This window comes from Diachasmimorpha longicaudata, chromosome 1 (assembly GCF_034640455.1).
Source record: "Diachasmimorpha longicaudata isolate KC_UGA_2023 chromosome 1, iyDiaLong2, whole genome shotgun sequence".
NCBI classification, from domain to species: Eukaryota; Metazoa; Arthropoda; class Insecta; order Hymenoptera; family Braconidae; genus Diachasmimorpha; species Diachasmimorpha longicaudata.
In genome coordinates, this window is record NC_087225.1 from 1,968,712 (window position 1) to 1,993,054 (window position 24,343).

A 24,343-nucleotide genomic window follows, 5' to 3' on the forward strand; every position below is an offset into this window, starting at 1 on the left:
CTATTCAATCCATCAGTAAATTAATGTTTGATAAACATTCGAAATGTCAACTCCAATAATCCACCTTGGTCAATTCACAATTAAGCTTCATCGAATCTTCATTCCATCGTCCCTTCGCACCTGGATGTCATCCACATCGGAGGCGGACACCTACCTGCTATTCCTTATGAAGGTATCACCTCTACATGTTAGAGTTCTGTAATATTATCGTTCATTTCAATACAAGTACTCATGGCAAGGACACTTTATCAAAATATTATTGATCACACGAGCTATTTATCACAGCCTCGCTCATCACATTACCAATCACTCGCAGCATTATTTGGCCCCATTGGACAATTTACCACTGCCAAATCAATAAATTCCATTTAATCGAAAATTCAATCCCAAAATGTGGAGCACTACATAAATTTCCCTTCTTACATGTGGATACTATACCGTGTGTTTGCTGCGAAGAATTGTCCAGTAATAGATTGAACTGATGAATTTTACGAACTGAATGAAATATTCTGTAATGAATGTCCTTACTAACTAATTGTGCTGTAATGAAATTAACTGTCGGGAATTGTCCACTAATACATTGAAATAATGAATAATTCCATAATATGTAGAGGTGGAATCCCTTGTAAGTATTCCAATGCCTCATTCCTATTGTTAGCCCTGAACACTCCTACCTGTATAATCACTAAAATCACACTCGCTGCATATCACCAATCAAAATACAAATCGTCATTACTATCTATTGGAAATAGATTACTTGGAATAATAATATCCTGGAAATAATTGTAACTATTTCTTTCTGTATTATTTAACTCAAATAATTGTGCTCGGAAGACACATCCGCTCTATACCGATTCCTTAGAGGAACTAACTAGATTTACAAAGGGAATCAACACCCTGAACCTTTTCTACATACTTAAAATCAAACCTAAATACCATACCTCACACTTTTTAGAATTCCAGTCCATAAAAATGTTTTTCAATTCAAGTATAAACACTCAGAAGAGAATAAGATTGATTTTTGCTTTCTATTTATTTCATGAAAAATCCAACACTTTCTTATAAAGATAAAATATTGTTACGTGTTCCCCTTCGAATATCATTCATTTGTCTATGATCTGAACTTGGTAACAAGAACGACTGTCTGTTGGATAACGTTAGTCTTGGTGTGTCTCTCTTCGGAGCACTTACATGACACATCGTAATACTTCTTGTAATTAATAAACCGCCCCAAACATTTACCAACCTGTGTCGTCTTTATTCTTCGCGGGATATAACAATATAATCGATAATTGCAGGTATGTCTTGATCAATCTATTATTCTTCGTCCACCACTTTCATCAACAATCATCCCCCTCCCCTCTACTAATCATTCATAACTTCCTCACCATGAAAAAATCAATAATCCTCTCACTTTTCCAATGACTGACGTCACGACGATTAGCCTCCTCATCACCGACCTCGACAAGATATATCCAGCAACGAGGTGTGGCGCTCACCGAAGCTTCCGGGTTTTAGTTCTGTTTCTATAATAGTATAGAGATCCAGTTGCGTAGAAGGACACGCGCATTAGTTAGTTGTGATGTTGTCCAATGGCTGGGGGCCCTGCGGGTGTAGTTACACAATTCACCAAGTGGTAACAATGCGCTGCAGGGTTGCGCGTATGTATTACCGCGCATATTCGCAAAGTATCCAACCATTTGGTGCAAGAGGTAGGTCGGCGGTAGTCGCGGCCACTGGGTGGGTAAAATGGAGGGAGGGAAAATGCTACCCTCACACTGCAAATGCCCCAATGACCTGATTTCAACGGCCCACGATGGAGAGACGATCCTTACAACTCAGCTCTACTTATGTCTCCTCCTCCCCCCTCTCGCGTTTTATACTCAAATTCAGGCGCTTCGCAGTGCTCCGAGTCAAGGTGAGCTACTGAGTCTTCGTTCTCTCCTCCTTGACCCCAGTGTTTGATGACGCACACGCCAGGGGGTTTTTATATGCAGTACGTGGATAGGCAGAAGGGAGAGGGCATAATATACAGTGAACGTGGGCTGCTGTGAATACGGTGACTACCCACGACATCTATTCTTTTTTTATCAAAGCTCATCATTCCTTTTCGGATGATTTTTGCTGGCGAATGGAAACCTTGTACTTGACCGATTTTTCCATTCTCTAATTTCAATTGCAAATTATCTAGTTTCATAGAACGCGAATAAATGAGGTTTCTTATATTATGTGTGTGTGTATGTGTTGGAAAATTCGCAGTTTTGAAGATTAATTTTGAGGAAATTGGTAAAAAATATGGGCAAATTTGTAGCTAAAAATCTGAATTTTTAACTTATGATTGCCATCATTAGTCTTTACTCTAATATGTTCTTTCAGGTCGATCGGTCGAGTAGTTCCTGAGATATAGCAACTTTGATAAATTTCGTTTTTCTGAATATCTCAAAAACTATTAAGGAGATGTAATTTTCTATTAAAAAAACTCCTCTCACTCGGTCTTATCTATATGCATCGAAATATTCGCATTTATTTGCATTATTGGGATATGGGTAGAAGTATATAAATAAATGTAGCAATACAATCAATTACTTTAACTAGAACTCTTTATTACTGGCACAAGGAAGGCATAAATTGACCTAGAGGACCGGTGTCCAGAGACTAACTTCTTACTATATGAAAAACCTTTATTGAGGAACAAAACAAGAGAACGTTTATGACTTCAGAGGACAGAGTTTCCTTTGAATACCACATTTAGTAAGGATTACAATGCTCTCAAGTTCGGAGCACAACAGATTATAAATTAGTCCTTTTCTGGAGACTCTTTCAAACACATCATAAACCTTGTCGAGTGATTTTTCAAGATAAACAGAAGAGCTGTGTTATAATTTTCCAACATTGGTGAAATAGTTTGTGCTAGTTAGTAATAGAATAGTTAGAAATTGACAAAGCAGAGTTATTTTGAAGCTGCTAAATGTAAAGTGAGTCGACGAAGAGTAAAAAAACAAAAAAGACTACAAGTTTTCAGTAATATTTTATTCGTAATTTTTGCGTCATCTATAAGAGGTGGAGTGCACATATTAATGATAAACGTTCCTAAGTTACTTGATCTATTCATCGTAGATAATAAAACCACCATTACCATTAAAAATCAAAATTGCTTGAAGTAAGGATAAAATATATCCAAATATAAAATACCTCTACTTCAATACACAGATCACTATAAAAATAGCCTTTGTCGGCAGGAAGACCTTGAAAAAAATTACCAAAAATTGGAGGAACCTCCATCAATTATCCATCCAAATTGCCAGTTTTCAATTACCAGCGTCGCTTTGTTAACTCTAACGACCTCAAAAAGATCTCTCACTCCTTTATTTCTCTTCCTCGCTTTATCCGCTCTATTGAAAACATTATCCCCTGATCAATGAACCTCCGTCATCCCCCGCAAACTTTATCTCAATCCTGTGCGAATCAAGACAAACGCTAACCTCTCCTTCAATTTTTCACTCTCTACATCTCGCTAGCTCTTCTGAAACACCTAGAACTATAAGTCCATTCAAACTAACTCCTATTGCTCCATTCTTTCTTACTTTTTTTTCTTCTTATCGTCTCGACATTTCTCCACATTCTGTCTCGTGATTCAAAATAGTTCAATAACTTTGATTCCCCAGTAGTTTCGTTTTACACTCGGAAATCCCCAGTGAAAGATTACTCGCTGTAGCGAGACAGTAAAATACTCCTGAAAATTGACAAGACAATCAAATATCGTCAACTCGTGCATTCTCCAACATTTTCCCAGAGTTATCGAATCCGATACAACGCCGTAAAGTCTGAATACCCGACGGATAGCCATTTCGATTCACCTCTAGAATGTTAAAAAATAAAAAAATATATCGTCAGAATCCATAAGAAGACCACCTCTTGTTATTGCGAACATCGCCATTATTTTTATTTCCATCCCGTATATTTTTTACAAGGATAAAACGTACGGCGAATTCGTATGAGGCATTTGCCGTACGCCAAAGGAATATCCCGAGTCTCATATACCTCTCAAGGAGAAAGTAATGGTGGAGGAGAGGAAAAAAATGCGGAAGGAATTTCCATAGTTTTTCCCTCCTATCATTGTTATTTACATCTACTTCCTCTTACTCTTCGTTTTATCCTTTTTTTCGCGGAGAACAGGTAGACTTGCGTAATTCTCACCCTCGGGCAATTACAGTCTCATTCATGTAATCGTTGGGCCCGAAGAGCCCAGACGATGTGCTTTTTCCGCCATTGAACAATGTAAAAGAGGAAGGAATGGTACGAGGAGAAAGGATGTAGAGATGTCTATATCAGGTACTCGAGGCTTGAGCAAATTGCTCGCAGTGCACTTGGGGACAATTGTCAACGATTCGCAACGCAAATTGATTGAGTCATTCCCGTTGTTTTCACGTTCCTTCTTGAGCAACGGTGCGGCAAACTGTCTCTTCTCTTTTCACCTTCTTCGCAGATTCCCCCACGCAGGCATTAACAACTCGTGAATATTCATGGATATTCGCATTTTTTTTTCGAGTCAACGTTGAGGGATATGTTTACCCAGCGTGGGGATACTATCGATCGTACTGTGAGAGTTGAATCGCAACGGGATACACCCTATGCAGCTATCATGTGCACTGGCTTTCATCTTGAAAAATTTCCCAGAAGACAGAAATGCGAATTTTTTGCAATTTTTCATTGCAACTGGCACATGATATATCTCAGAGCTCAGATCAGTTTTAATTTACCGCGGAAAGTGGGTCATAAGACGTGAAAAAAAATGAATCAAGTTTATTTTAATTTTTTTTTCATCAGGGATCATAGTATAATTATTTTAATTATATTTTCTACTCGATTCAAATGTATTCGATTTTCGCCGACAATATTGAGAAAACAATCATTTTCTCACAAAGCTATTGTCTCCTACGCAGAAATTAAATCCATCATCTTCAATATGTGTTCCCAATACTTCAAAAACGACCGCTCTACTGCATTTTATTTTGTGATTCACTTATCACTTATCACTTATCATATTTAGACGGTCCTGTCCGGAGGTGCAATCAGCCTCTCGGCCATTTTACACCCTGCCCTCAGGCAGCCGTCTAGTCGCTGGTATCGAGTATCTGTGCCCTACGAGCTAACTCATAGAGCCCCTTGATCCCGTCCCTGTCGACACGTATATCTATGCAAGTAGACCCGAAGACGTTCCATCTGGCTTCATCGACTCCGCTGCATCTTGTGCATAGGTGAAGAGGATCCTCCTCTGTCAGCCCGCATCTTTTGCATAGGGGGTCAGTCCCCTTGCCTATCCTTGATTTATTTTGTGATTATTATAAATAATTCCATATAAAATGTTCAAAAAAAAAAGTGGATTCGGTCAAATCCAACCGAATAAACCATAACTTATTTATGTAAAATCACTCAAGATGATAATACGCTAGCTATAGTTAATCCGCGAGATTAGGAAGAACAAGTTTCTGTTTTCTTCGATGAGGTTTGGTGGGAGGTCGTTCAGTTAGTTGGAGAGTTCTCTGGCTGGATGTGACTCGGTCGGCAATGTCAGTCTCTTGGTTTGGTGCCTGACTGGAAAACGGAGTAGCCACAATTTCCTGATGACCAGAGACATCCTAAAACCGCTCATTACCCCCCCCCCCTGCCCCTAATGTTTTGAGTGTTGCCATTCCACAATAACATCGTTACTGTTAGGTTTGTTCGATGGATCAGTGAGTTTGGTGATATAGTTCGTAATAGTTAGTAAGAGAATAGCTACAAATTGACAAAGCAGAGTTAGAATGAAAATGTTAAATTTAACTTGAGTCAACGAACGGGGAACAACCAATAAAGACTACAAGTCTACTGAATTGTTGAAATTATGACGTATAGAGGTTTTGCTAAAAATCCTGCATTACAAATCCATTGTGTGATATTTTATTGGAAATTTTTTTGCTACGTGTAAGAGGGTGAATGCACATATTAATGATCAAGGTTTCTATGGTACTTGATCTATGTATAGTAGATAATAAAATGATGTAAGAATAAATTGATTATCGATACTACCTTTGAAAATCTAATATATTTGAAATAAGTCTAATAATATCCTTATTTTAACCACATTTTATTCATATTTTAAGGATATTTCTTCATCTAGTGCTATTTCTTGATAAGTAGTCCAACAATTACCCTTTGTTTATAAGTATTTTTCTCTTTTTATTCCTACGAACTATATTGGTAATATGCTTCCGAATGGACTCGACCAAATTCACCTCGCCATAAACTCAGACATTAATAAATAAATCACATAATTAAAAAATATATATATTCCGGCCCGTTCTGTCCTTTTTCGGCTAATCGACCTAAATAGGTCAATCAAATACTGAAGACATTGGCTTAGTATTTGAGACATTAGTATCCATTGATTCAGATGTTTGCCTCAAGTTTTACTCGTATTAAAATATCCAAAATAAATTTCAACTAAAAAATAGAAGATGTTTCTTGGAGGGATATTCATATTTGATTAGATCTACATAGACGACATTAGGGAAATAGAAATGGAACAGGTAGTTTCTGAGATAATGAAGACAAGTTTTACATATAAAGTGGAATATCTTAGAAGGTAATGATCTCATTTCGTTTATCTTCAGAACCGAAATTTGATTTCGTGAAGCCTAAAAGCGTACAGATTTCACATTTTTATCTCCATTATTTTTTTTATTTATGACGCGTACTATTAGCAATTTTAAAGACATTAAGAAAAATGTGAATCAAAGTAAATTACGGTAGATGGAACGGTCTTCTCTGAACTCTGTTGCCTAGGTGCCAGCGCGATGGGTATTAAAAAAATAAATTCGGTCGTTGAGAAGATATTTTTGAGAAATTACTAAATATTCCGAACTGCTCGGCGAATGAAGTTCAATGTAGTTTCAAAGCTTCAGCAATGGAACCACCAATTGCGACTGCTAAAATTTCATTTCATTTTATCTGCGCCCATAGTTCTCGAGTATTAAGACCAGTTGAAAAAATAACCACATTTGTGCACATGTATACCCACATACATGCAATCTTTACAACCTGATTTTTGAAAAGTACTTCACATGTGTGAGCATTTCCAATGAAAATTAGAAAATCGAAAAAAAAACCGGTTGCCATGTTTCCATTCAGGAACAAAAACAGTGTAACATTTTTCGTTATGGATCTACTTCGTCCAGCTTAGCCTCAGCTTTAAAATAACATTAGAAGATAAACAATTGAATGGACGGACAGCGGTGTCCGGATTTTTTAAATCGCCCGACCAGACGGGGGACTCGTGATGCGCGTTTGAGTTCAGCTTATTAGGGCATTACAATTTTCAATCTTTCGGAAACCGTCGACCGGAAGCCTAGACACCAAAAAATATTATTGTCCCGATGAAGCTTGGGTTATGGACAGCCTGCCAACCAAGCTTTTCCATGGTTTTCCTTGGTCACCTGGAGAGTCGGTACGTGGCGTACAGCTCCTGGGGTGAATGCGACACAGTTGGAGAGGAAGTCGGCCCATAATACCGCAAAAGTAATGTCAAAACCGGGGTAGGGTATATATGGAATCTAATATATAAAATTCTCGTGTCACAGTTTTTGTTGCCATACTCCTCCGAAACGGCTTGACCGATTTTGATGAAATTTTTCGTGCTTATCCGGTATCTATGATTATTTTTCCCACCCAAATTTCAGCCAATAGAATTGCACCATTTGTTGATATTTTGTATAGCCTACCTCGAATTTCAGCGATTATTTTTCCCATCCAAATCTTGGCCAATAGGATTGCACCATTCGACGTTATTTTGTATAGTCAACACGGTATTTCAGCGGATATTCTTGGAAATTTCACTGGAAATTTTGCATGTTGATATATATAAAAAAAAACAAATGTTGAAGTAACCCTCAATTGTATCTGAAAGATTAAATGGCAATTCCTTGAAAATTATGTCTCATGGTGCAATTCTATCGGCCAACATTTGGATGGAAAAAATAATCCCCCGAATACCACTCGAACTTCGAAATTATCTGATATTTCCCTCAAGGTTCCCTACAAACAAATAAGCTTGTCAAGTTTTCCAGTCTAAAAATCACGAGCGCGAAGCGCGAGTGATTTTTCTGGAAAACTTGACACGTTCATTTGTTTGCAACGAACCTATCGGGAAATATCCGATAATTTCGGAGCTCTTGTGGTATTATATGCGATAATTTTTTGATAATTTTGATAAACAAACGACAACTTAACCAAATAAACCTCTTTTCATGTCATGGCACAATTCCCTTGGCCGAAATTTGGTTAGGAAAAATAATCCCCTGAATACCACTCGAGATTCAAAATTATAGAATATTTCCCTCTAGGTTCCCTGCATACAAATGAAGGAGTCAAGTTTTTCAGGCTAAAAAATCACGAGTGCGAAGCACGAGTGATTTGCAACGAATCTATCGGGAAATATTCGATAATTTTGAAGCACTTGTGGTATTATATGTGAGAATCGGCCAACATCTATTTTTCATCCCCCTAAATGTTAGGGGTAGTCCACCCCTAAATTTTTATTTTTTATTTTTTAGACAAAATTTTTAATTTCTATTTTTTTATGATACAACATACAAAAATACATACAATCCTCAATTTTCACCCTTCTACGATCAACCCTTATTTTTTAATAGCCATTTTAGTAATTTAATCATTTTTCCTCTCCAGTCGAAAACTGATCAATCGTCATTTAATTAGTTATCCCCGCCAGATGTCTACAGGTGTCACTTCTGATCCAGTAAACAGCACGGAGTAGGGATGAGAACGAAATTACTAGGAAATTATTTATATGGCAAAACAACGTTTGCCGGGTCAGCTAGTAAATAAATAAATATACACAATTGAATTAAATTAAAATCAAATCAATTATTCAATGAAATTATTTCATAATTTAATCAGTACGATAATATGTGTTTTATAGGCAAATATATATTTACCTTTTAACGAAATATTGATGTACTTGGAAAGAGTGTTCATTCTAATTACGTTTGAATTATGTAATATTACTCCGAAGGACGAGTAAAATCTTGAATAACTTCCAGTAACGATTCTTCATTTTTTTCTGTATCATTTTGTAGCGGGAAGAATTTCGATGTATTTTTTATTGTTCATAATTATTGAAGCAGCTCACTCAAGTTCTATAATTCCCTCAGTCATTTCCTAGCATGATACAACTGACATAATTTGAACTTAATGAAGATTACCTGGCGATGACTGGACTCGAAAAATATGGTATTGAGGGAACAAATGCGTCTCTCAAGTAAATGGGAAATTCGTAAAAAAAATTTTTTTTAATTGTGTTATAATAACTTTTGGAAATGGGATAGTTATAATGATTCTAAACCTGTGAATGTTATTTACTCTCTTTTATTTCATACGCTCAAAAGGCACAACCGCTTTGATTCGCTTCCTTAGAGGAACTAACTAATAAGACTAAAGGGCTGCAACACCCTGGACCGGATGACTCACCTTAACAATGGTCCCACTCACCTCTGTTTAGACCCATCAAAACAGAGCATACACATCATACTCCAAAATTCTTAGAATTTTCAGCCATAAAAATGTTTTCCAATCTCAAATGAAAACATGAGAATAAAAGAAATACAAATTCAGTCCGACTGTAAATTAATTTTTTATAAATAGGTTGAAATGTAAACTCTAATAATAACATTTCTCACATGATTACCAGTTAACAATGTTGCTATATCAGCATTGTCTAATTAGAGCACCACTTCAGTTCTGTTTTATTTAAAATTCATTGAATTCATGCAAAATTTAATGACGAACAGGGTAAAATAAATGGTTCAAGTACTTGTAATAGTATCATATTTAGCAGGGTTCTACACCTATATTTTTTTGAGATTGTGGGGAATATTGTTGAAATTGGAACCCAATCGAGCGACCCATTGTAAACGTCTCCGGGAAGTGCGGAAACACATTTCGGTCGTTTATGACCGAAACAGCCCAACACATGTGGATAACCCAAAGGACAAAAGGGCCTTGTCTTTGTGTCGGACCTCTCACCCTGGATGAACCGAGGGCGGAGGCACTCTCAAACTGTCTCTCGAGGAAAGCACACGGGATTTCAAGCCAGTAGTCTTTCAAGGTGATTTTTCCTAAAAATTGCATATGACCAACTCGGAATAAAGATGGTGACATTTAATTGAATAGTGAAAGTTATTAATTTCCTATTTAATACATTTTATCGGAAGAATCGGAACTTTTGCACAATTAGAGTTGCTTTTACTTGTCAATGATGCTACGAGAGACAGAAGACAATAGCTGTGAAGAGAACAGTCGGGATAATTGGTGATCTAAGCTGCACATGTGGAACTGAAGTTCAAGACGTAGACCCCATTCGATGGCACTCTCCAAAATACAATCAACAACGGTCAGATCTTTGTTACAAACTGGGGAAAACGAACTGCACCAGATCTTAGTCGACAAAAAAAATCGACGGCGCATATAACCATATATTGGATTATGGATAGGGATTGTCTCAATAATATAAAAACGATTTAACTATCAACTTTAATTATTTATTATCGCACGCAGAAGGTATATCTTTCTGGTATGATCTCTCCAGATCAACTGACTCTTAGTAACCAAAGATTTCACCCTCTAGACCCATTTGACAAAAGGCCCTTGTTCATTAATTCCTTCTGTTTCTTCTCTGGTTCTATTTAGCAAAACCATTCTAAACATTTCGGTACCGTTTGGAGAAAAACTATAAAAATATAACATACTGAGATGGACTGAAAGCAGTTATAGACACGTGATTCATTTTTGTCCACACATAGCAAGCACTCTCAACACCATAGGTTCACAGAAATTTGTTGATATTTAAAAACTGTGAAATACAAATATAGCACATTATGTTTCGCAGGAAAAACAAAATAAATGTAGGTGTACCATAATGACAGTTTAAATCACTTCCAGTGTAGGTTTCATCACTATAAATAAATAATGTTAAAAAACGATTTAGAGATTGTCTCGGCCTCGATTCGCTCGAAGTTTTTTCACGTTGAGTCAATCTCCAACTTCGAAATAGTGTTTCCTGTTCCAATGATTTCGCTGTCATCTATTGCATCTTAGTTTTTCACATTTAAAAAATAGCAAAATGGGAAAGAAATCGCAGGCAAAATTTTTCATGTTCATTGAAACCAGGATCAATCTCTTGCGACATTCATCACTATTCATCGCAATAATGAGGGAAGGAGAATGTGCAATATTATCCTTCGAGATTTGGCGGGCTGCTCGATGAATCGATTTTCTTTTATCGATTTTTGAAAATTAGAGTGCGATTGGCGCGCCGGCATGCGCCGTTAGTTCCTACCAACTTCGAATTTCCCGCCAAAAATATCAACCGGTGAGGAACTGGTGTGACAGAATTGGGATATTTTCGATTCGATTCGCGAAATAAACGTAATAAACGTTCATTAAAACATTAGTACGTCATATTTGCCGTTTTATACTAATCGATTTTGGATTGAAAGCTGGCGGTCTCCAGGAATCGATTGATTCATTAAAAAACTAGAATAGTTTTTTGATTAAATCCATTTGTAATGCCCGAAATTTGTAGTGCACTCAAGCAGTCAAATTGATACCACTCGACATATTCAAAATGATTGTTAGGATGTTAATTGCGGAATGATTTTCCGCTCTAGCGTAAATTTCATCTTGTGCTTAATCACCGTATATATTTTACAACAAGCCAATATATTTCAGGTTCTGATTTTTCAGATCTTTCTGGTTAATATATTACAGGTTTTTAACGGCTTAATAGATTTCTTAACAACTCCTTAATGTTTGCTTGACATAGAGCTACTTGTATAATCCAATTTTTTGTTAAAGAAAAAGAAATTGACTGATTTTTAATTAAGTCTTTAATGAATACTGCACAATATTATTTATTCTTATTCTTTGATCAAGATATCATATAATAGTGCTATTCCTTTTGGTTGATATAATAAAAGATAATTGAGAGTCGAAATGAAAAACAATTGAGTATTTCTCGAAGTAAAAGTAAGTTTCAGTGGTTTAACGTAATGTTACTCGACTCTTTGGATTTGGCTGGCGGATCGGGCCCAAGGCTCAGCCAAGCATCAGTAACCCGAGCCTTGGCCAGTGAGGTTCAACCAAGAGTGAAATGACAATAATAAAAATCACAATAAGTTTAAATAATAATAGTAATAATAATTATTATTACACGGAAATAAATTTTAGGTAAAAATTAGACCTCCAGGGGGTGAAACAAAAACGAAAGTTAGTTTTGTCGAAGAAAGAGATTAGCCTTTTAAGTCTAAATTTTCCAACAAAACTTAAACTAAAATGTGATTGATTGTCATTTCTTCCAACTTTTCGCCCTCTAGAGGTCTAATTTTTATCCGAAGGTTCTTTTCGCGCATCAACGTTAACAATTAGTAGTTTGTTATCACTCACTTTCGTTGTATTCTCTGAGTCGAAACGTAGGAATTGACATGAATGATGAGGTATCTGAAAAGCAATCGTCAAGGGGAACAATTTTCATTGGAGTGAAAAATGCCATTTTATAAAAAGCTCCCTATGGTGGCAGCTAGCAAGCATGACCTTGAAAGCTAAAAAAAATGCTTGCATCAAATATCCCCCTCGAAATCCTACAACTAATGACTCACAATGTTTCCTGACACTTGCCCCCGTTAAGAGATATTTAGGTGGATTGTTTCAAATGGGACACATTGTTTCCCATTGTTGTTGGTTGTTGAATATACTCTTGTATATTCTCAAGGATAGCCCTCTTGTTTCTTGATTTGCCGAAACTGAAGCCACGATTCATGTAATGAAAAATCCTGGTGTGTTGTTGAGACACGATTTTTGCAAGTGGTGAGTTTATTTAATGAGCTCAAAACACAAATATTGTATTATGACTAAGATACCATCGTCAAGTTGTCTTGGAGATGTGGACATAGTTAGGTCCTAAAATAATATAACTAAGCTACTGCTAAGGGATACGTTGCCTGGGTAATGTAAACATTTGAGCGCGGCCACGTGTATTCATTAACGTAATGGGTCGGGGTTTCAACGACGTTCAACTGGAGATGAGGGTTTTTTGAATTGTCAGGGAAATATTTATTTATTACAGTTCTTAAGTGCATTAAAGCAGGAGAACGAACCAAAATTATTTTTCTCACCGAGGACTTCTTACTAGAAACTTAATTCATTGTAGATATTCTTCCATCATTAAGCAACTTTTGAATATAATTAACAATCATCTGAATTTTAGATGAGTAAAGATTTTATTGGAACCGATTATTTCTATCATTTGCATAATTGCTGATTATAGAGATTAACGAATTAGTGCCTTCCTCTTTTTTTTAATGTTTTTTATAAATTTTTATAAATGAAACCATGAATCCATGGTAGACATTAAAAAATATGCAGTTTTGCAGGTTTTGTCATTATTCAGTGTTTTATAATATTTTGCAAAAAATTACTGAGAAAGTAGGACAATTCTTTGAGGGTGATGGAACCATTGGTGAGCCATTGAATAATAATACAACTTAAAAACGGTATATTTAATTATCGTTTCTGTTTTTCAGAATAAAGTAAAAAATTACAACTTAACAGAGTGTTGTATGGAAAAATTAACATCTCTGTTAAAATCACAGATTGAAATCTGAATTTGTGATCATTAGCCGTACAAACACAAAATGTTTTTTGACACTTCATGAGAGATAATTCACCGTTTGGGAAACACATTATATTATTTGGTTATAAAAAGGAAATGTTTAGAAAAATATCAATATTTTTTTTAATGCAATTCAAATAGACCTGATTATATATGAATTCTTTGGAATTTTACTCATGAAATTACTTGTAAAAATTTGCAAACTAAAAATGTTCAAAACTAGAGAATCTCGTCCGTAAAGTAGCAATTAGCGGGTAGAGCTACTTTAACTGCACTGTGAACAGCATAGACCCATCGATACAGTTTGAAGTTCTTGATTATGACATACTTCATGAGAACAATGTGCTAACCGCCAATTGGTAACCGTCCAGCCCTCAACGACCATCCACTAATTACCTTATTTTTACTATATATCAGTCTACTCATATACAATGTAACAATGTGATTTTATTTTTAATTTTGCCCTTAGTTTTCCACTAATCGATTATCGATTGTCGAATGATCGATTATCGCCGTGAAATCCACGACGTTCGATTAGTGACCAATGTCACTTTTTATATAGGATAGATAAGGACTAGCATAAAGAGTACTCTAGGGGTTCAACCGGATATGACGTGTACAAACATCGATTATTTTCATAAATCGATTGAAAAACAATCGAATCTCGAAATTCGGTTAATCAAGATCCTCTAGTAATGTGGTTTTCGCAAAATTTAGTGTTTATTACAATTGACTCCGTCACTTATTCATTTAGTTTATAAAAAAATGATCATCCCCACATGGTCTACAAATTGTGTATTCTTACATTTCAAAACATTTTATGTCATTTTCAAATACAATTCCAGAATCGAAAGTTCAGACGATTTTAATGCCTCCATTGAGAAGCAATAACATCGTATTCTACGTATACAAGTTTTTTTTCTCACAGTCATTAACCAGAGTGAAGGAAGCAGCATTCGGAAAAAATATCGTAATTGGCTAATTCAAAAAACGTTAACATTTATCTAATTTTGAGTGGAATTTATACTTTAATTTTAAACCTAATTTATATCTCCAAAATTACACATAACATCTTTTTCATGCGGGCTTATTTTTTATGAACTAACCGATCATTTCAATAGTATCTATAGAATTGGAACGTGTTTATGCGGGTTTATGTCTGAATGATTCCGAAAAAAAACTACTTTCGACGAGAAAACCTCATCAAAACGACCTTCAGAGGAAAATCCTATACATAAATAACAAAGATACGTTGTAGTATTTTCTATTTTTTTACAAATGATTCAGATAAAAATTAGGGAATGAACTAAACATTGTTGGTCTGAACGTGATCATCAAGTAACCAAACTCTATCTAATATCCTCTAAAAATTGATTGTCCAAAAGTAATACACGATGATTATGAAGTGTCAATCTATAAAATCTTTTTACTAAGATCAAATATTTCTAAATTTCATTAGCCTTACTCCTCGAAGTCGTTTACATCGAAAAATCGAATGAGTTATCAGGAACAGAGAACTCGTGCTCAATCCACAGAAAACTCCATTGCTACAACAAAAGACTTGTAACAATATTCCTAGAATTTGGAGATGTACCTGTTCCATTCGAATAATCCTCTTCTTCCTCATTCCAAAACTTTTGTCGGAAGTCTCAGGGAAGTAGTACTCGTCAAAAACCATGTCCCAGTTTTCTCTCCTCAGAAATGAGCCCATTGACAAAAGACCTACATTAGGAAAGTCTGTGTCACAGGTCCCAGCGTTAATACTGACAGGCGTTATTGTTCTGAATATCATCGATAACGCCACTGAAACTCACTGATGCACATACACCCGCAAATTATTACTCCAAGGCCTCCCTCCAAGTTTTGTCTCATCTCAATCATCGAAGCCCATATCGATTATCGAGTCAGGGATAGATATCTGTGTAGTCATCACCATGACAAAACTGATGCATTATGACCCTAGTCTGTTGTGCAAAGCCAAACGATAATGACATTGACTGACTCTAATCAGTTGCCGAACCCAAAGTTACACCATATCTCCCACTACTTTATTCAATAATGCTCATTTGACCCAGAAAATCTGGAACAAGTTGGCGCGTTGTACCATTTATAGTATATGACATTATAAGTGACGCCTTGGGCCTGAAACCCCGTTGGGTAGAAAGAAGGAGGAAGCCTTCGGTGGAAGAAAAAGTTGTATCACTCATGGTGATTAGTCGACCAACTTACCGAACCTTATACACGACCCACATTTTTCTTTCCTCTTGACATTTCAAAGATTATCCACCAACACCCTCACTTGTGATTGATTAACATCTGTATGTCACCGTTGCTACATTAACCAGCGATGAACCTTCAGGAGGAAGGAAATACCTCCTCAATCCTCAGCCTGTCTGCCATACCAATTCGTTATTGCCTTATATTTCTTTTTCCTCTGCTTGTTTCTCCTCATAAATTATCACTACTCTTTTCACTGAATAATAAAAGTTTCGTGACTTTCGGTGAATGATGATACGGAAGAGTTGTTTACCTAACTGTGACGCAACAAATTAACATTACTAGTGATATGAACAATTTATTTAAAAGGGCCACTTAGGACAGACTTACATTTTTATAAAATTATTATTGTCAATCAAAATTAATGGGATATTTTACTGGTAAAAATTATGTACCTTTTCCTTAAGGGGTTATTCTCATGTGAGCACTTCAAAAAATCGATTTTTTTTTTTTTATATTTTGACAGTAAAACCTATTGAAAACATGCTGTGAAAAATTCAGACCGAAATTCATAGTATTTGATAAGTTACAGCTCATAGTCGCCGACGTGTCGTAAGCGATTGTCTACCAGGCTTTCAACTTTAAACGCGTTTTTCTCGAATCATCATTTTCTGAAACGGTCAAGGTCCTACAAGAAAAAGTATTCAACCGATTGCTTTAAAATTTACATATGTTCTTCTACTCATTTATAGTTATCGTCCCTACCACAATTGTTTATTTTCGACAATATCTTCATATTTTTTTTAAACGATTTGTAACGAAAAAGAAGGAGATTTTCGTGATTTTTTTTTTGAAGTTCGATATTTTTTTTTGTTTTCAATGAAATTGATTATATTTGGTAGGGACGATAGCCACAGATCTACTGAATAATAATCCATTCGATTTTTTTATGTCAGACAACATGAACAGCCGTTATCACCTTGACCAGTGAACTACCTTTTTTTGTTGGGGACTACTTTGACTTTAAAAAAATATATGTTAAAAATGTAAAAAACGAAAAAAAATTTTTTTTCGGATATTTCAAAATACAAATAAAAATATATTGAAAAATCAACATGATTGAAGTTTGTTGTCGCATAAAAAAAAAATTCCGAAAAAGTGGTAAAATATAGGCGTTCACATGAGAATAACCCCTTAACGTCGGAATGAAGGGCAATTCAAGGAAATGTTACGAAGTAATCACGGAATTTTTCCCGAACCTTCCGTAATTGTTATCTGAATCGTCTTTGAAAATAGTTAATTACACAACAAGTGCGGGAAGCATAAGTGCGTTTGTATGCGTAGAATGGCAGTCAAAGAGAGGCGGGAGGGGACCCAGAGGGGCGCAGCCCCTCGGGAGGGAGGGAGTGGAGGATTAGGCCCCCCTATTGAAAAACTAAACAACAAAATTCAAATTGAAATAAGAAATGAACAAAAATTTAAACGATTCACGTGAAGTTTCAAAATTTGAAAATGGGGAAGTCTATTAAAAATAAATTTTTTCAATTTTATCCGGTGGGAACAATTTTAAAAAACAAATAGATAAATGAAATTCGAAAGGATAGAGATCCACCTCCTCGTCACTATCCGGTATGATTTCTTTATTCCCTTAGTTTAACTATTTTTGTTGAACAAATAAATTAAATGTGAGGATATTGCAGGTTATGTCGATAACGACAACGGACTGAGCGATGTTATGAGTCGATGCGCAATCGATTTGTAAAATCCCACGATGATATTGCAACCACCGTTTGCGCATCGATCTGCGCATCGACTCGTAAATTTGCGCATGTCCAGGGGGTTAGCTGAGGAATTATCGAGATGTGTAGGAGGGTTTCACATGTGTGAAACCTGCCACTTTCTATACATGCGTCAATACTCAATTTCACGCACCTATGGGATAAATTACGATACTGTCACGTAAAACATCCCAGTCGATTTCGTAATCGGTAAGCGAACTGCGACTTCAGTCATTTTTACTGAATCTCTCTCCGTGAACAATTAATTCTATTTTCCTTAATTAAGGATTATTTACAAAATTATATTTTAGAACAAATCTTTTCTATAATAAATGCAATTTTTTCGTGGTTTTAGAAGATTTTCACATTGATGAACTCAAAAAAAAACTATTGAAATACCAACAAAGTTTTGAAGTTTTAGAAGAGTGTAAGTTAGTGGGGCACACACTGACAAGGGTGTACGTACGCTAGCATCATCTATATTATGCCCTCAAAAATGGCCGCAGGTGGGTGGGTAGGGATTATTAGTGGAGGCGGGGGGTTGAAGAGAGATCCTGTAAGAGGTGTATCCACACGGTAGTTGTAAATATTATGTAATCGCAAGTGGAGGTGCAGGATTGCAAATGGAGATCGTGTTAGCGAGGAGATTTTATTGAATGGAAAGGGGATTTTGAATTTGCAAATTTATAAAGTTTTGTAAAGTTGACAATTCTTTAAAAGGTCTACAACCTCATATAATTATTTGAAAATTGTAAAATTTCGTGCGCTAGTTCTTGGCTACATCAGTACTTCGTCACAATAGAACTTCTCCTCCCCCCCTCGCCCGTTACACACAAAATACCTTAAGAACATCGTAAGAATCGTTTTCTCATAAGACGGAACAATTGTGTTCGGAGCAGCCCCCTGACACTCGCCCTAATCACGTGTAATAATATGTCCCTCTTATTGAAGCTGCCACCTGCAGCGCTGCACGTCGTAACGGTAGCGCGCCATTGAATTTTGAAAAAACATAACCTCAATTAATGCGTGGTATATGTGGTGTCCCTAATACTAATAGTTGTAATACCTTCAATCGCATGAATCTCTTTACTCATTTATTTGATTGGTCTGTTGTTGAGCAGAATTATTGAACTCCCGAAAAAATTGACAGGACGTCAGATTGTTTTCAGTCAATCGAGGTGGATTGAATATTTGTGTTTGATGTAGTGAAAAAGTGATGATGTTGAGTTGTTGAGGGCAATTTTGATTGACTTTCACGATGCCTAATGTCTGTGCTGTCAGTGGGTGCACTTCGGGCTCTAAATTATCAAATAATTCATTTATTCATCTCTGAACGCATGCGGGAATTCTGCGTACGATCAAACGCGGAGCAGAAAAAAACAATCAACAAAAGAAAAAAATGGCGAAACTATCAAAAACATGACAATTCAACGATGTATTTATCAATAAATTATCATACAGAAAATAATATCTTGCCATTATTGCCTTGCCCATAATTATCGTGAATGACTCCGAGAAACAACATCGCTGTTTGAACGATGCTGTAATGGCGCGGCCTACCGTTAAGTCGTGTAGCGCCACCTCGATGGCTTCATTAGCGGAGACAGTAGTTTGGCTGAGTGTCAGGGGGCTGGTTCGGAGGGACTCATATAACGACTATTTGAGTAATACCTCACTCGAAAGTCCGCTTTTCATTATTCATGTCTTGAAACCTTGTAGTACAGCTAGTTAACTCTTTTCGTTAGTTCGATCTATTGCAAAGGTTTTTTACAGGAGACGCGGTCAAAATGGGACGCGCATGTTGCAAGTCAATAAGAGCAACATTGAACAACTCATGAATTCATGAGGACATGAACCTGCAGACATGCTTGTGTTATCTTTTCTCCTTTTTTTAACGCAAGGGATGTCAGCAGACTTTACCTCCACGTGGTGCATCCTGGGTCACTGGTTCATTTTGATGCCAGAACTCATTTTCTTCGCGTTTTCTGAGCAAAAAAACAGGAATTGATAGGAATAATGAGGTATCTGAAAGCAACAATCAAGGCGAACAATTTTGCGGAGGGGGGGATGCGATTGCCATTTTTTAAAAAGCTCTCTATGCTTGCAGCTTGCAAGCATTACCTTGAAAGCTGAAAAAAATACATGCATCAAATATCCCTCTTGACAACGTGCAACTAATGTCTCAAAACATTTCTTTACCCCCTTAGGGAGATATTTAGGTGGATTGTTTCAAATGGAACACCCTATATATTTTTCATCTTTTCATTTTCCCATTTTCAGTTGATAGTTCCTTAAAAAAAGTAAATTTTCCCGTTTGTTTAAGAAAAATTCTGGAACATAACGGTAAAATCTCATAAATTCGTAGAATTTCAATTCTGGCGTGCACTTTATATCGAATTACTACTTCGCTTCCCCGTTACGTTTCAGAAGATAAATTTTACCTATTTTTTAAAGCAATATTTATTTGATTTTTCAGCGCGTGTATGCTCCGTTAATATCATATCCACTGGAACAGATTAATTAACAACCCCCTAACAATACATCCATCAAATCTCAAAAAGTTGTCGAACTGCAAAATGAACCGCTCGATTCCTCATCACGGATTTAGTAAAATTATAATGAAACAATTCTAAATTAATTGAAAGGTATCACCAGTATTAATCGAAATTTTACCATCAAAAGGATTCCACAATTTTCTCCAACACGAAATACCATGTTTAATCAGGCATATCAACATAAATAGCCCAGTGGATTCAACGGTGCTCTCGAAAACTCATAAAATGCGCTTGGTTTGCGTTCAATACCGTAACGGAAACCCAATTACACAAGTTTCCTAATCATCAGAATACACTAGCACCACTGCTTTACCTACCGTCGGTATGCATATGGCACTAGTCCGTGTCGAGTCTATTCCACAATAACTTTTTCCTCAAAACCATCTGTATAGACACGTTTAACATTATGTATTTATGTGAAGAGCCGTAGAGCGCTTTATGACTTGGCAACGTTAAAAGTCACAACGTAAGTTATACTACCGGCATCGGGGGAATAACGTGACAGGTATATACACGCTTTTCAACCCATACCAATGTTTTCTTTTTATTTTCTCCAGCGTCTTTCATACTGTACGTTTTATTCGACACGCGGTGCGAATGTACCGTTTAGAGAATCGTGCTCCCAGGACGACTGCAGCAGTATTACATCAACGGTCGAATGTGGAAGAAAATTGAGAGAAAAAGAAGCCGAAGCATACTCAATCTCCAAGTTCCACACGGAGATCAAAATCTGAGAATTTTTATAGTGTGATTCCGATGACAATTACTTGCTGCCTTACAATCTTCGAGCAAACTGTAGGCCTGACAAAAATCATTGTGTCATCGGGTTAAATTTCTTTATTGCCTGAAGAAAACTTCTATATCGACCTTGTATACATTCAAAGTGTGATGAGCGACGAGAAGATGGATACCCAATGGCTGAGGCAACAGATCTCATGACGGAGTCCAACGTCGGCAATCTAATATATAAAATTCTCGTGTCACAGTTTTTGTTGCCATACTCCTCCGAAACGGCTTGACCGATTTTGATGATTTTTTTTGTGTTTATCCGGTATCTATGAGAATTGGCCAACATCTATTTTTCATCCCCCTAAATGTTAGGGATAGTCCACCCCTAAATTTTTTTTTTATTTTTTAGACAAAATTTTTAATTTCTATTTTTTTATGATACAACATACAAAAATACATACAATCCTCAATTTTCACCCTTCTACGATCAACCCTTATTTTTTAATAGCCATTTTAGTAATTTAATCATTTTTCCTCTGCGGTCGAAAACTGATCAATCCTTTTTTAATTAGTGATCCCCGCCAGATGTCTACAGGTGTCACTTCTGACCCAGTAAACAGCACGGAGTAGGGATGAGAACGAAGCCGGTCTTTTCTTTCTCACTCCCTACACAGTTGTCGGCCATCATTATTATTTATGCATCAAGTGTAGTAGTAACGTTGACAATTATTATTTTGCTATCTCAGTGTAACTCTCATATTAACTTTAAATCATTTCTATTTTATCAATAATAATTAAATTATCAATTTTGAGTGTATTTTGCACGAATAAGTAAGCTATTTTTTGTCTACACTAGAAATTACTAGGAAATTATTTATATGGCAAAACAACGTTTGCCGGGTCAGCTAGTAATCATATATATTGGGCGCTCATCGTGAACCAATCACATTGAGTTATCGAGAAATTACTGTGCGGTACAGTAAAAAATGAAGGAAGGAACAATACAATAAATTGATCTCAATAAAATTTTTTAAAGGATTTCTAGAAGTTTTTGATTTAAACTCACATAAAAAATAATAGACCTTCAAATTTTATATTACTGTCTAGTGTCTGGTTTTACGGAGGCACATATCATTAATTACAAAATTTATAATATTGAAGGAACTTTTAATAAAATACGGTACCGTATTCTAGCATTTTGCACCTCGATTCTAGTGCCCGGCACCGTAATTTTTCTGCTACTGTTCTCTCCATGCACCCTAATTCGCCATTGCCTCCCCCTGATTTTCGTTTGAAAAAAAAAATGGACAGCCACTTTCGGACTCACTCTTTGCTTTTTAGAGCTGTGCTGTACATATTGATGTATGAAATTGTCACGAAATACATAGTGCATTGTATGTAGAAGGACAGTTGCGAGTAATCGATACGAAGAGAACAGAGATTTTAATGGAATTCGATACTCATCTTTTTATGTTTTAAAACATTGACGTTTGTTATTGACCATTACCGAAAATTTGTTCGGAATGGCCTTTTCCCGGGAATTCCTATCGGGGGGAATATGTTGCGGTGATTAGATCGACGCGGATGCCATAGTATTTTTTGCTTTCTAAAGCGCTTGTTTTTTTCTCGTCAACGCAATTTTCCTTGCTCTCATGCAGGGATTTTGCGGCGACCGCCCTCTCTCTAACTGGTCCTTAATATTGACGTGGAAAATAGAACATTCTAAGATTAAATAAAAAATATACTTAACGTAAGTATATTATTATACTTATTTGACGTATATTTTTTTTCCACAAAGTGTTTTTCCGCTCTGTCTAGTACTTTTTGGGCGCTCAACCAGATTTTTTTCATTCCTAAGCCTAGACAGTCTAAAACCCAAAAACCCCATCGAGTGGAAAGGCCAATTCTTGTAAAGTAAAATCAATTGATGAAGTAGAATTTAAATGGTCTCAAATTAAAGTAGCTCTACTATTTTGAGTTAGCAAATTATTCGCCGAACTGCATGAGAAAAATTATAAAAAATACATACGTAGCGAGTATTATCTAAATTAAATTTCGAAAAGTATTGATTTTTTTAAAACATTTTCTTCTTATATGCAAATAATAGAATTTGTTTTCCAAGCGGTGAAGCATCTTTTATGAAGTGTTAAAAAGTTCTTTGATTTTGTTAATTCAGATTTCAATGTTTAACAACAATGAAAATTTCCATTTTCCCATAAGACTCTGTGGTAAATTCTGCTTTTTCAACTTTTTTTTCAACGGAAACGACACTTACATATAGGAAAACATTACAATTGTAACTGTAATGGGGTTTTATGAACATTTTGTGTAATTTTCGATAATTTTTGATTTTACTGAAAGGATAGCTACTACTACTTTAAGGAAAAAGTGAAAAAAAATAAAAACAAGTAGGCGACCGACACCATTCGACAGAAGTGATATGACCCATACTTTACCCCTTCTTATTTTTTTTTCCTTCATTTCTACCGATTCCATTGGTAGTATGATCCGTATCAATTCGATTTCAAATATGAAAAGGTAGATATCCGCGATGTGAGTTAGATTTGGTACTGACATTCGCCAGAGGGCTTAGAAACAAATATTTAATCTATTGGTAACATCAACTTCAACGAAACAATAAATTTTATAACAACCACCCAACGGATTTCGCCCAACCGATGTCCGATACTTTCATATTATAAAAGCTATGATCGTACCGAATTTCAATCTGTTATCCCAATTTTTCATTAAAGTATTGAGTATAGAATACTGAAAATAAAAATATAAATACAAAAATGTAAAAAAACAGAAAAATGGTAATGTCTCACGATTTTTCTACCAATGGGTGTACATAATTTCGTGTCTGTGTATGGTGCTTCCAAGAGACAAGTATTTTGGAAAAAAAATTGAAATCCTTGCAGTAGTTTTTGAAGTATTGAGAAAAGACAAAATTTACAAAAGTCGCTATTTCTGAGGAACTACAAATCAAAGTAAAAATTAATGATAACTATCATAAGTTGAAAACTCAGATTTTGAACTACATTTTTAACCGCATTTTTCTACAATTTTCTCAAATATAATTTTTCAAATTGCAAAGTTCCCAGCACATACACACAGACACGATATAAGAAACATCGTTTTTTTCGCGTTACATAACATCCTAAATAATTTGCAATTGAAATTAGAGAATCGACAAATCTGTCAAATATAAGTCTTCTCTACATTCGCTACATTGATTTCTAACCCCCTCAACATGCCCGATTACCGTTAATTATAGCCACTATGAGGTGAACCTTTAAGCTTGAATCGATAAATTTCAGAATGGCAGAGAAAATACCCGA

The 24,343-nt window shown here is 35.8% G+C and overlaps 1 protein-coding gene and 1 long non-coding RNA gene across 4 annotated transcripts in view; one reads left to right on the forward strand and one right to left on the reverse strand.

Moving 5' to 3' along the window:
- LOC135161538 (ubiquitin-like protein 3) overlaps positions 1-24,343 on the forward strand; it is a 171,371-nt gene that overhangs the window by 110,521 nt on the left and 36,507 nt on the right. The gene's annotated exons all lie outside the window — the stretch shown is intronic.
- On the reverse strand, positions 9,799-17,542 carry LOC135161566 (uncharacterized). Of its 3 annotated transcripts, none has more exons than XR_010298810.1 (3): positions 16,396-17,542; positions 15,953-16,257; positions 9,799-15,803 (listed from the first exon to the last, which is right to left on the reverse strand). It is a non-coding gene; the product is annotated as an uncharacterized LOC135161566 (long non-coding RNA). The 3 variants fall into 3 exon arrangements; XR_010298814.1 differs by having other exon boundaries at positions 9,799-15,865; XR_010298813.1 differs by having other exon boundaries at positions 16,331-17,542.